Genomic DNA, 12228 nt, shown 5'->3' on the forward strand with positions numbered 1-12228 from the left:
CACTTTCTAAAAACAGAAAAGAGGACAAAATACATATATGCTTTGCCTAGCCAGTTTCAATTTGCTCCTAGCAAAATGATCCATTTCATCTCTACCCCTCCACTTCTATTTCACATTAACAAAGGAGAATATGTACTTATTAAAATGGAAAGTTGCAGGATTGGGTGGACATAATTGATTCATGGGGTAGTTGTCCCATGCTGTTCTCATTGATGGTGAGTGAGTTCTCATGAGATCTGTGTTTTATAAGGGGTTCCCTTTACTTAAAACTCATTCTTTCTGCTGCCCCCTGTGAAGAGTGCCATGATTGTAAGTTTCTGAGGCTTCCGCCATGCAGAACTGTGAATCAATTAAACCTCTTTCCTTTATAAATTACCCAGTCTTGGATATTTCTTCATAGCAGCATGAGAATGGACTAATACAACATGTAAGTGCATTTCTGGTTAATAAACAGGTAATTTTCTGTGTTTTCTGCTATGTTATTGAATTGCATTACAATTCACTAAAGAGAGAAATCACTCACAATTTGAGACCTAAACCAAGAGCTGAAGAAAGTGCAGAGACCTACAATTATTCCTGTAAGTTATTTCCAATGGAAGGCCTCTGTGTATGTGGTACTGTAATACAAAAAAACCTATGTAATAAAAATAATGCATTCTCTGAGTAATGTTATGCAGTTTAATTAATCCCTCTCTGCATATTTTTGTCACCTGTCAAATGTCATATAGGGATAATACAATTAATGTTATTGTCATGATTACATGAGTGAGATAAGTAAGGCGTTTTGTTTGTTTGTTTCTTTGTTTGTTTTGAAATGGAATCTTGCTCTGTCACCAGGCTGTTGGGCTGTGGCGTGATCTCAGCTCACTGCAACCTCTGACTCCCTGGTTCTAGCGATTCTCCTGCCTCAGCCTCCTGAGTAGCTTGGATTACAGGCACACACCACCACACCTGGATAATTTTGTATTTTTAGTAGAGATGGAGTTTCACCATGTTGTCCAGGATGGTCTTGATCTCTTGACCCCATTATCTGCCCGCCTCGGCCTACCAAAGTCCTGGGATTATAGGCATGAGCCACCGCGCCCGGTCAAGTGAGGCATTTTAAACAGTATATGGTGCCAAGTAATGGCTCAGAACAGTTAGCTATTAGAATTGTAATGATTGTTAGAGATGTTTGCTATTTTCTTTAAGAATTTCACACTCATATCAAAAGAGTATTAAAAAAACTATACAATCATTTAATATATAAAAAGGATAATTCTTTGTAGTTTAAGCCATAAAAGTTGCCTCCAAACATAGGTTTAAATAATCTCTTGTCCCCACCTTTAAGTCTTTCAAAATATCACATATGCTTTTAATATTGTGAAAAGAAATAAATTTAATACTCGTGCTTACAGGATTAAAAGTTATTTTCATGTTCTTTGGAATTTGTTCATATTAGTTACACTTCAAGTTAATAGTACATGTAATATTAAATGTACTTAATATTAAAAGTGCATTTAAAATACTTGAATACAAATAAATTTTCATAATCAAATAAATCCCAGCACTGATTCAAGAGAATTATACCACCATGCTCACACTAAGAAGATGCTGAATCAAAGCAGAAACACATGCTTTAATCATTGATAAGTTAAGCCTTCAGTGAGTATCAAAACTAGAAGATAGCAAAAACAGAATAATTACTACACTAATCATAGATGATTGGCAAAGATAAACATAACAAATTTCTAGGAAGGAACTGCTTTGAAGAGTGATCTTTATGCAAGAGAACTCCAGCTGGTGCCTTTCAGATCACTGACTTCCCCTGCTGGGAGTAGTTGGGGTGAAACTAAAAAATCACTGAGTTGCCAGAAGAAAAATAACTTGGGAAGAAGCCGACCACCAAGTTATAGATTCATGGGAAAGACATTAGGAGGTCATTTCACTCATTTCCTTGCCTTGAGGTTAATATTCAAGTCATCAACTCTAAATAAATACTTCCTGAAAATAAAGTATTTCTAGAAAAAAAGTCATAACTTTGAGAATCCTCATGTTTGTATAATTGAGTCAAGGACAGATGTGACTAACTTCAGAAGTCTGTTGTTTTTCCTTTATTCAGCCCAACAAACTCTCAGCAAAGTCCCCAGTCTATGAAGAATATGAAAAAGGAGCTCTACTAATAGAATTTGGGACTGAGAGTCCAAGAGTTCTGATCTTTTGGCCTGTGCCTTCTAATGCCCTTTCATCCCACTTCATCTAAGGCAACCCTAGAAATTGTCAAAGAAAAACAGCAGTGCTGGGTACTTGCTAAAGGCAATGAGACCTATTTTATTCAGACCATTTCAGTAGGAGGGAGAGACTTCATCATTTTTAGTAATTCTCTACTTATCCCCTTTTATAATTTCCATTTTCACATAGTCCTCAGTCACTTTTAAAATTCTCCTCTTTTTACTTTTCCATAGTTTCTTTTTATTTCCTGTTTGTTCTCTTTTCAAAAACCTCAGACTCCTTTGTCTTACTTGGAGTTGAGCTTAGTTGTATTTTCTTGAGCAAAGACTCAGCACACAGCCTGGGGTTAACTACTCCAAGTGGAAGCCAGGCTAATGTTTGGTCAAGTCTCTTAACACAGTGTTTATAGGCAAATCCTTTTTGCTTCAGGGAAGTTCACAGTCCCTCCTCTTGTTCAAGAGAAAGAATGAATTTCTTTCTCACAAAATAAATGTAGTTGTTGCACTCCAAAGTCCTCAAAAGAAAAATGTTCAGCCATTGTTTATCACCACTGTGCAATTCAGGAGGAGTCAAGGTGATAAATGCAGCAATCAAGGAGGTTTGGCATATTATCGATGGTGGCATGATTGTCTCATAAGAATAGAGATGCACGTGGTGGGTCACGCCTGTAATCCCAACACTTTGAGAGGCTGAGGCAGGCAGATCACGAGATCAAGAGATCAAGACCATCTTGGCCAACACAGTGAAACCTTGTCTCTACTAAAATACAAAAATCAGCTGGGCATGGTGGCACACACTTGTAGTCCCAGCTACTCAGGAGGCTGAGGCAAGAGAATTGCTTGAACTGGGAGGGAGTGGTTGCAGTGAGCAGAGATTGTGCCACTGCACTCCAGCCCGGCTACAAAGTGAGACTTTACCTAAACAAAAACAACAAAAAAAAAAAAAAAAAAAAAGAATAGGAGTGCACTTAAGAACTTAAGAGACAAAGAATATTGCCATTAAGGTTGTTTTTAAGAAGCCAAGTCCAAGATCAAAAAGACAAAGGAGAGCATTACATAATGGTAAAGGGTTCAATTCAGCAAGAAGATCTAACTATCCTAAATATATATGCACCCAACACAGGAGCACCCAGATTCATAAAGCAAGTTCTTAGAGACCTACAAAGAGACACAGAATCCCACACAATAACAGTGGGAGATTTCAACACTCCACTAACAGTTATCAGGCAGATCATCGAGGAAGAAAATTAAAAAACATATTCAGAACCTGAGCTCAACATTAGACCAAATGTATATGATTGATATCTACAGAACTCTCCACCCCAAAACAACAGAATATACATTCTTCTCATCACCACAAGGCACATACTCTAAAATCAACCACATAATTGGACATAAAACAATACTTAGCAAATGTAAAAGAACCGAATTCTTACCAAACACACTCTTGGACGACAGGGCAGTAAAAATAGAAGTTGAGACTAAGAAAATCACTCAAAACCATACAATTACATGGAAACTAAGCAACATGCTTCTGAATGACTTTTGGGTAAATAATGAAATTAAGGCAGAGATCAAGGAGTTATTTGAAAATAGTGTGAACAAAGACAATACCAGAATCTCTGGGACCCAGGTAAGGCAATGATAAGACGGAAATTTATAGCACTACCTGCCCACATCAAAAAGTTAGAAAGATCTCAAAAAGTTAGAAAGATCTCAAAAAGTTAGAAAGATCTCAAATTAACAACCTAATATCACCACTAAAACAATTAGAGAAGCAAAAACAAATCAACCCCAAAGCTAGCAAAAGACAAGTCACAACCAAAATCACAGCTAACCAGAAGAAAATCAAGACACAAAAGTAATTCAAAAGATTGATGAATCCAGGAATTGGTTTTTTGAAAAAAGTAATAAGATAGGCCACCACCTAGACTAATAAAGGAAAAAGAGAGAAGGTCCAAATAAACACAACTTAAAATTTTGAGGCCTGGTGTGGTGGCTCATAACTGTAATCCCAGCACTTTGGGAGACTGAAGCCGGTAGATCACTTGAGGCCAGGAGTTTGAGAGCAGCCTGACAAACATGGTGAAACCCTCTCTACTAAAAATACAAAAATTAGCTGGACGTGGTGGCGCACACCTGTAATTCCAACTACTCAGGAGGCTGAGGCACAAGAATTGCTTGAACCCAGGAGGCAGAGGTTGCAGTGAGCCAAGATGGTGCCACTGTACTCCAGCCTGGGTGACAAAGCAAGACTCTGTCTCAAAAAAAAAAAACAAAAAAAAAACCAAAGAAAAGAATGAAGGGAATGTTAACACTGACTGCACACAAATAACCACCAAAAACTACTATGGACACCTCTATACATGCAAACTAGAAAACTTTGAAAAGATGGATAAATTCCTGGACACATTCACCCACCCGAGACTAAGCCAGGAAGAAATTGACTTCCTGAACAGACCAGCAACAAGCTCCCAAGTTAAATCAGTAACAGCCTACCAACCAAAACAAGCCCAGGACCTGATGGATTCATAGCTGAATTCTACCAGATGTACAAAGAACTGGTGCCATTCCTAGAGAAAGTACACAAAAAAAATTGAGGAGGAGTGACTCCTCTTCAGCACATTCTATGAAGCCACCATCATCCTGATACTAAAACCTGGCAGAGCCGCAACAAGGAAAAAGAAAACTTCAGGCCAATATCCTTGATGAACATCAATGCAAAAATCCTCAACAAAATACTTGCAAACCAAATCCAGCAGCACATCAAAAAGCTAATCCACCATGATCAAATAGGCTTCATTTCTGGGATGCAAGGTTGATTCCACATATGCAAATAAATAAAGTAATTCATCACATAAACAGAACTAAAGACAAAAAACACATGATTATCTCAATCAATGCAGAAAAGATGCTTTTGATAAAAATTTAACACCCTTTCATGTTAAAAACTCTCAATAAAGTAGGTATTGAAGGAACATACCTCAAAATAATAAGAGACATCTATGACACATCCACAGCAAATATCACATTGAATGGGCAAAAGCTGGAAGCTTTTTGCCCTTGAAAACTGGCACAAGACAAGGCTGCCCTCTCTCACCACTCCTATTCAAAATAGTAGTGAAAGTCCTAGCCAGAGCAATCATGAAAGAGAAAGAAATAAAGAGCATCCAAATAGGAAGAGAAGTCAAACTCTCTCTGCAGATGACATGATGTTATATCCAGAAACCTCATACCTTCAGCCCAAAAGCTCCTTTAGTTGATAAACAACTTGAGCAAAGTCTCAGGATACAAAATCAATGTACAAAAATCACTAGCATTCCTATACACCAACAGCAGCCAAACCAAGAGCCAAATCAGAAAAGCAATCCCACTCACAATAGCCACAAAAAGGATAAAATACCTAGGAATACAGCTAACCAGGGAGGTGTAGAATTATCTGCAATGGCCGGGCGCGGTGGCTCAAGCCTGTAATCCCAGCACTTTGGGAGGCCGAGGCGGGCGGATCACGAGGTCAGGAGATGGAGACCATCCTGGCTAACACGGTGAAACCCCGTCTCTACTAAAAAATACAAAAAACTAGCCGGGCGAGGTGGCGGGCGCCTGTAGTCCCAGCTACTCGGGAGGCTGAGGCAGGAGAATGGCGTGAACCCGGGAGGCGGAGCTTGCAGTGAGCTGAGATCCGGCCACTGCACTCCAGCCTGGGCGACAGAGCGAGACTCCGTCTCAAAAAAAAAAAAAAAAAAAAGAATTCTCTGCAATGAGAATTACAAAACACTGCTCAAAGATGACACAAACAAATGAAAAAATCATGTCATCAGAGATGACACAAACAAATAAAAAAAAAAAAATCCCAGGCTCATGGATAGGAAAAATCAACATCATTAAAATGGTCAGAATGCCCAAAGCAATGTGCAGATTCCACGCTATTCATATCAAACTGCCAACAACATTCTTCACAAAACTAGAAAAACTATCTTAAAATTAATGTAGAACCAGAAAAAAAAGGCCTGAATAGCCAAGGCAATCCTAAGTAAAGAGAACAAAGCTGAAGGCATTATGTTACCCAACTTCAAACTATATCACAGGGCTACAGGAACAAAAACAACATGGTACTGGTACAAAAACAGGCACATAAACCAGCAGAACAGAATCAAGAGCCCAGAAATAAAGCTGCAGACCTAGCACCACTTGATCTTCAACAAAGCTGACAAAAACAAGCAAAGGGGAAACAATTCCCTATTTGATAAATGGTGCTGGGATAACTGGTTAGCCATATGCAGAAAACTGAAGCATCCACCCTTCCTTACACCACCCTCACTTACATCAAATACAAAAATCAACTCAAGATGGATTAAAGACATGGTGTAAAACTCAAAACTATGAAAACCCAGGAAGACAAACTAGGCAATACCATCCTGAATGTAGGAATAGGCAAAGATTTCATGACAAAGACACCAAAAGTAATTGCAATGAAAGCAGACAATGACAAGGGGAATCTAATTTACTTAAGAGCTTCTGCACAACAAAAGAAACTGTGGAAAGAGTAAACAGACAACCTACAGAATGGGAGAAAGTATTTGCAAACTGCGTCTGACAAAGTTGTAATATCCAGCATTTATAAGGAACTTAAACAAATTTACAAGAGAAAAACAACTCCATTAACAAGTGAGCAAAGAACATGAACAGACACTTTTCAAAGGAAGACATACATGCGTCCAACAAGCATATGAGAAAAAGTTCAATATCTATCACTGATCATTTGAGAAATGTGCATTAAAACCATGGTGACATACCATCTCATACCAGTCAGAAAGGCTATTCTTAAAAAGTCAAAAAATAACAGATGCTATTGAGAATGTAGAAAAAAAGGAACACTTAGACATACTGGAGGGATGTAAATTAGTTTAACCATTGTGGAAAGCAGTATGGTAATTCCTCAAAGAGCTAAAAGCAGAACTACTATTTAACCCAGCAATCCCAGTACTGGGTATATACCCAGAGGAATATAAATCAGTCTACCATAAAGACATACACACATGTAAATGTTCATTGCAGCACTATTCACAACAGCAAAGACATGGAATCAGCCTAAATGCCCACCAGTGATAGATTGGATAAAGAAAATGTGGTACATATACACCATGGAGCACCATGCAGCCATAAAAAAGAATGAGATCATGTCTTTTGCAGGAACATAGCTAGAGCTGGAGGCTATTATCCTCAGCAAACTAACACAGGAACAGAAAACCAAATACTGTATGTTCTTACTTATAAGTGGGAGCTAAATGATGAGAACTTATTAATACAAAGAGGGAAACAGCAGACACTGGGGTCTACTTGAACACGCAATGTGGGAGGTGTGAGAGGAGTGGAAACAATAAGCTTTGGCTACTGGGCTTAATTCCTGGGTGATTAAATAACTAGTACAACAAGACTCCATGACATGAGTTTACCTTTGTAACAAACCTTCACATGTACCCCTGACCTTAAAATAAAAGTTAAAAAAAAAAAAGCCAAGCCCCTAAAGAGTCTCCTAAGCCATTTGGCTGGGGAAACCATTTTCTCTTTAGAGACTAAGCCTCTCTGGAGGGGTGTGAGCTACGCTGGCTGCTTCTCAGGCACGTGCTGCCACTACTTCTTGATTCATTTCTCTTTATCATTTATGAATGAACAGCATTGGGAACTCACCAGCACATAAGCACCTTTTTGAAAACCCAGTATGTAGTCTAAGGTTAGCTAGTTTTATAAAGTCCTTTTGTGAAGCTCTAATATCTCATGGGTTTATGAAACAAAAGCTTATTTTAAGTTTGAGATAAACTCTACTAATTATTTTTTAAATCATTATTTCAATAGCTTTGGGGGTACAAATAGTTTTTGGTTATATGAAGAAATTATATAGTGGGGTAAGTCTGGGCTTTTAGTGTATCTGTCATCAAATAATTTGCAGTGTACCCAAGAGGTGATTTTTTGTATCCCTCTCCCCTCTCTGAGCCTCCAATGTCCATTATGCCCCTCTGTATACCTTTGTGTACCCGTAGCTTAGCTCCCACTTAAATGTAAGAACATGCAGTATTTGGTTTCTCCATTCCTGAGTTACCTCACTTATGGTAATGGCCTCCAGTTCCAAGTTGCTGCAAAAGACATTTGTGTGTGTGTGTGGCTAAGTAGTACTCCTTTTTCTTTTTTTGTTTTTTTTTTTAAGATGGTGTCTTGCTCTGTCGCCCAGGCTGGAGTATAGTGCAGTGGTGCAATCTCAGTTCACTGCAACCTCTGCCTTGTGGGTTCAACAATTCTCTGCCTCAGCCTCCCAAGTGGCTGGAATTACAGGTGCCCACCACCACGCCCAGCTAATTTTTGTATTTTTAGTGGAGACAGGGTTTCACCATCTTGGCCAGGCTGGTATTGAACACCTGACCTCATGATCCACCCACCTCAGCCTCCCCAAGTGCTAGGATTACAGGTGTGAGCCACCTGGCTGGCCTGGCCTGTAGTGTTCCATTTTTTTATATATACCACATTTTCCTTATCCACTCCTCCGTTGATAGGCACTCAGCTTGATTCCGTATCTCGGCAATTGTGAATTGTGCTATGATAAACATCCATGTGTAAGTGTTTTTTATATATAATGACTTCTTTTCCTTGGGTAGATACCAGTAGTGGGATTGCTGATTGAATAGTAGATCTACATTTAGTTCCTTGAGAAATCTCCAGTGTTTTTCATAGAGGTTGTACTAATTTACATTCCCACCAACAGTGTATGAGTATTCTCTTTCACCACATCTGTGCCAACATCTGTTTTTGTTTGTTTGTTTGTTTGTTTTTAACCTTTTGGCTAGGGTAAGACAATTCTGACTAGGTGGTATCTCATTGTGATTTTAATTTGAATTTCCATGATGATTAGTGATGTTGAGCATTTGTTCATACATTTGTTGGCCATTTCTATATCTTCTTTACTGAAATATCCATTCATGTCATTTGTCCACTTTTTAGTAGGATTATGTGGTTTTTTTTTTCTTGCTAATTTGTTGGAGTTTCTTTTAGATTCTGGATACTAGTCCTTTGTCGGATGTATCTTACAGCGTACGAGTTGGCTGACCTGGTGATAAAGGGTAGAATATCAAGAAGAGAGCACCCTATAAGTTTGGCCTGAGCAAGCGGCTCCCCCAGGCCCTGTTTAAGGCTGCTCGTCACCCAGCCATGATCCATTCACAGGTTTCAGGCTCAGCAATTGTGAGAGCTCTCATGTTTCTAATTTTTCCACTGGGAAATTTTTCATACATTTCCATTTGAGGGACCAGCATAAGCCACATTGCAGCAGCCAGCCCAGTGGGCTGGAAGTACTTTGTATGGTTTTATGACCACATACTAAATAATGTCCCTTGAGGGCATAGTGGTGTTGGTTATTGCCTCTAGTGGTTGTGACAGAGGTTAGAGGAGCTAACCTGGAATAGACTCCAAAGAGAGAGTTATAAACATCATCTTCTAAGCGACTGGGTACTGTGGTACCATTTAGCCAGCAATTTTTTTGCCCACTCTTTCAGTTCACCAAAATATTGATCTTGGGTAAAATAATTTCCTATGATATTGTTATTGCATGGGTGTTGCAGACAATGCTGTCTGTAATGGTAGTTTGGCCCTTACAAAGAATGTCTGTTTCTTGAAAATAGATTTCATCTTGTCACAAGGACATGGAGCATTTACTGTGTTCCACGGGGTGACTGTATTTATTAGACTGATTTCTAGTAAAACACCACGTTTCCTAGGTTAAAGAGACCACATCATACTCCCAGTCACAAGGGCTTTTAAGAAATAGCCCAGTATCTTTCTAAAAGGGAGACCTAAATGGCTGTATATTTGTAATGTTTTCTGCCAAGGCCATATCTAAAGCATAAGGGAGACAATTATTAAGGGAATACCAGTTTTAGGATAGAGTGGGGAATGGGCATAGATCCAGCAATTACTTTCATTAATTTCATGGGTACTTTGTCAGCTAAGAGAACGAGGGAATTATGGTCATGAGAGGAAAGCACGAGATAGGGTAAGGTAAGGAGGAAACAGAGGGGAATCACGACAGGGCTGTTGAGGCTGGAGATGGAGTATATGTGTTGCAAGTAGGACATGTCACTAGGATGAAGATGGGACGTTGTAGAGGACACAGGAGTAGTAGGAGAATGCGTAGACCCGAAAATCAAGTCAGAGACAAAGAAGGGGAATCTGAGTGAATCTTGTTCCATGATCTTTGGCAGAAGATGACTTCTTCATCATATCATTTACTTGCTCCGTACTTCTTGGGATTGATGTCTATCTCCAGCTGTTGGCTACTTTTTAGAGATTCTTTTCTTTTCTATCTTTCTTTCTTTCTCTTTTCTTTCTTTCTTTCTTTTTTTTTTTTTTTTTTTGGTTTTTTTGGTTTTTTTTTTTTTTTTTTGAGACTGAGTCTCACTCTGTTGCCAAGGCTGGGGTGCAGTGGCGCAGTCTCAGCTCACTGCAAGCTCCACTTCCCGGGTTCACGCCGTTCTCCTGCCTCAGCCTCCCGAGTAGCTGGGATTACAGGCACCTGCCAATTAGCACTTGGCTAATTTTTTCTTGTATTTTTAGTAGAGATGAGGTTTCACCATGTTAGCCAGGATGATCTCGATCTGCTGACCTCGTCATCCGCCCGCCTCAGCCTCCCAAAGTGCTGGGATTCTGTAATCCCAGGCGTGAGCCACCGCGCCTGGCCTGGAGGTTCTTCATAGAGTCTCAGTGTGAGTCTCTGGTTAGAGTGCCTTCGAATCTAAATAGATTTTGTATTTTTTCAACTAAAAGACATGCACCCAAGTTCAAACACTCCGTAATTTGTTAGCAGTGTTAGCAATGAGTGAAACAATAAAAGATCCCCTCCCTCTGGGTTCAAGGTTAGTTTTCTGATGTTGGTGTTTTTTCAAAATGCCAGATCTGTCACTTATGAATCAAGTCAGGACCGATGAGGGAGTTTAAAGATACAGGAAGCCTCAATTGTGGAGTATAGTGGGGCTGTGGGTACTTCATTAATCCTTGACAATCGCTGAGGATGTTGAACTTAGTTTGGAATCTTCTGCTAGTTTGCATTAGTAGGATAGTCTCATGAGTATTCCCGTAATGATTAAAAGAGGATCATTTGTGTGAAGGTAGGGGCAAGGATCTGAGAGTCACTGTGATGGGTAATATCTGTGGCCATGGCAAGTTCTTTTTTCAGACCGTTTAGCCAGTTTAGCTTGAGGATACGGTTGGCTGTTTGTATAGGACTTTATCACTGAGGATGGGAAGGACAATGGAATCTTTGGCTGGTGTGTGTTACCTTTCCTATTTCCTGAATAATTTTGCCTATGAAATGTGATCAGTCATGGCATATCCAGGCTGGAAGGTCCCAACCTCCTTCCAGAGGTAGGAGCCATTGACATAGAGCATAAGATCAAGTTAGGGGATAAGGGATTCTGGCACACCTAACCTAGCGTGAGACAGTGATCTGGTGTCAGTAGCACCATTGTGTATGTGTGTGTGTGTATGTGTGTGTTGAGGGGGTTCCCTTATTGGACAAAATGTACAGGGTAGCAGGGTAGAGGCAGTAGAGGGGATAACCCATGCGGGGAAGATTCACTCCTGATAAATCTTGGCAACTGACGTCCTTGAGGAGTTTCAACAGGGAAAGCCTCTAATCGTTCTGAAAACACGTGGATTATAATGAGTGCATATTGGTAGTCATGTGCTATTGATGATTGAATACAGCCTCTTTTCCAGTGAAGGAAGGACGTAAAGGGAACCACTTCCCTTTTTTGCTCCACCTTTATCTTTTTGGGGGATTATGTTTTTGGTAGATGCAGCAAATGGCAACAGCTTGGTCCAAGTAAAATCTAAAGAGTCCAAGCCATGTTGTTTTGTTTAATATATACTACATGTTGTCCTTTCTGTGGTAAATCTGGGTGAGTAAATTGTACACAATGACTTGGGAGACAGACTTAGGAGTTACCAAATGGCCATCTGGGTGTTTCCGAAG

General features: G+C 39.6%; 1 long non-coding RNA gene across 1 annotated transcript in view; it reads left to right on the top strand.

The window, feature by feature from the left end:
• Nucleotides 1–2433: 2433 nt before the first annotated feature.
• The window catches only part of LOC117099371, an 18337-nt gene continuing 8542 nt past the window's right edge, over nt 2434–12228 (top strand). Inside the window, exons 1-2 of the long non-coding RNA XR_004443786.1 lie at nt 2434–2443; nt 8452–8458. This is a non-coding gene — a long non-coding RNA (uncharacterized LOC117099371). The remainder of the gene's footprint in view (nt 2444–8451; nt 8459–12228) is intronic.

This window comes from Trachypithecus francoisi, unplaced genomic scaffold (genome assembly GCF_009764315.1).
Source record: "Trachypithecus francoisi isolate TF-2019V2 unplaced genomic scaffold, Tfra_2.0 Lachesis_group16, whole genome shotgun sequence".
NCBI lineage: Eukaryota > Metazoa > Chordata > Mammalia > Primates > Cercopithecidae > Trachypithecus > Trachypithecus francoisi.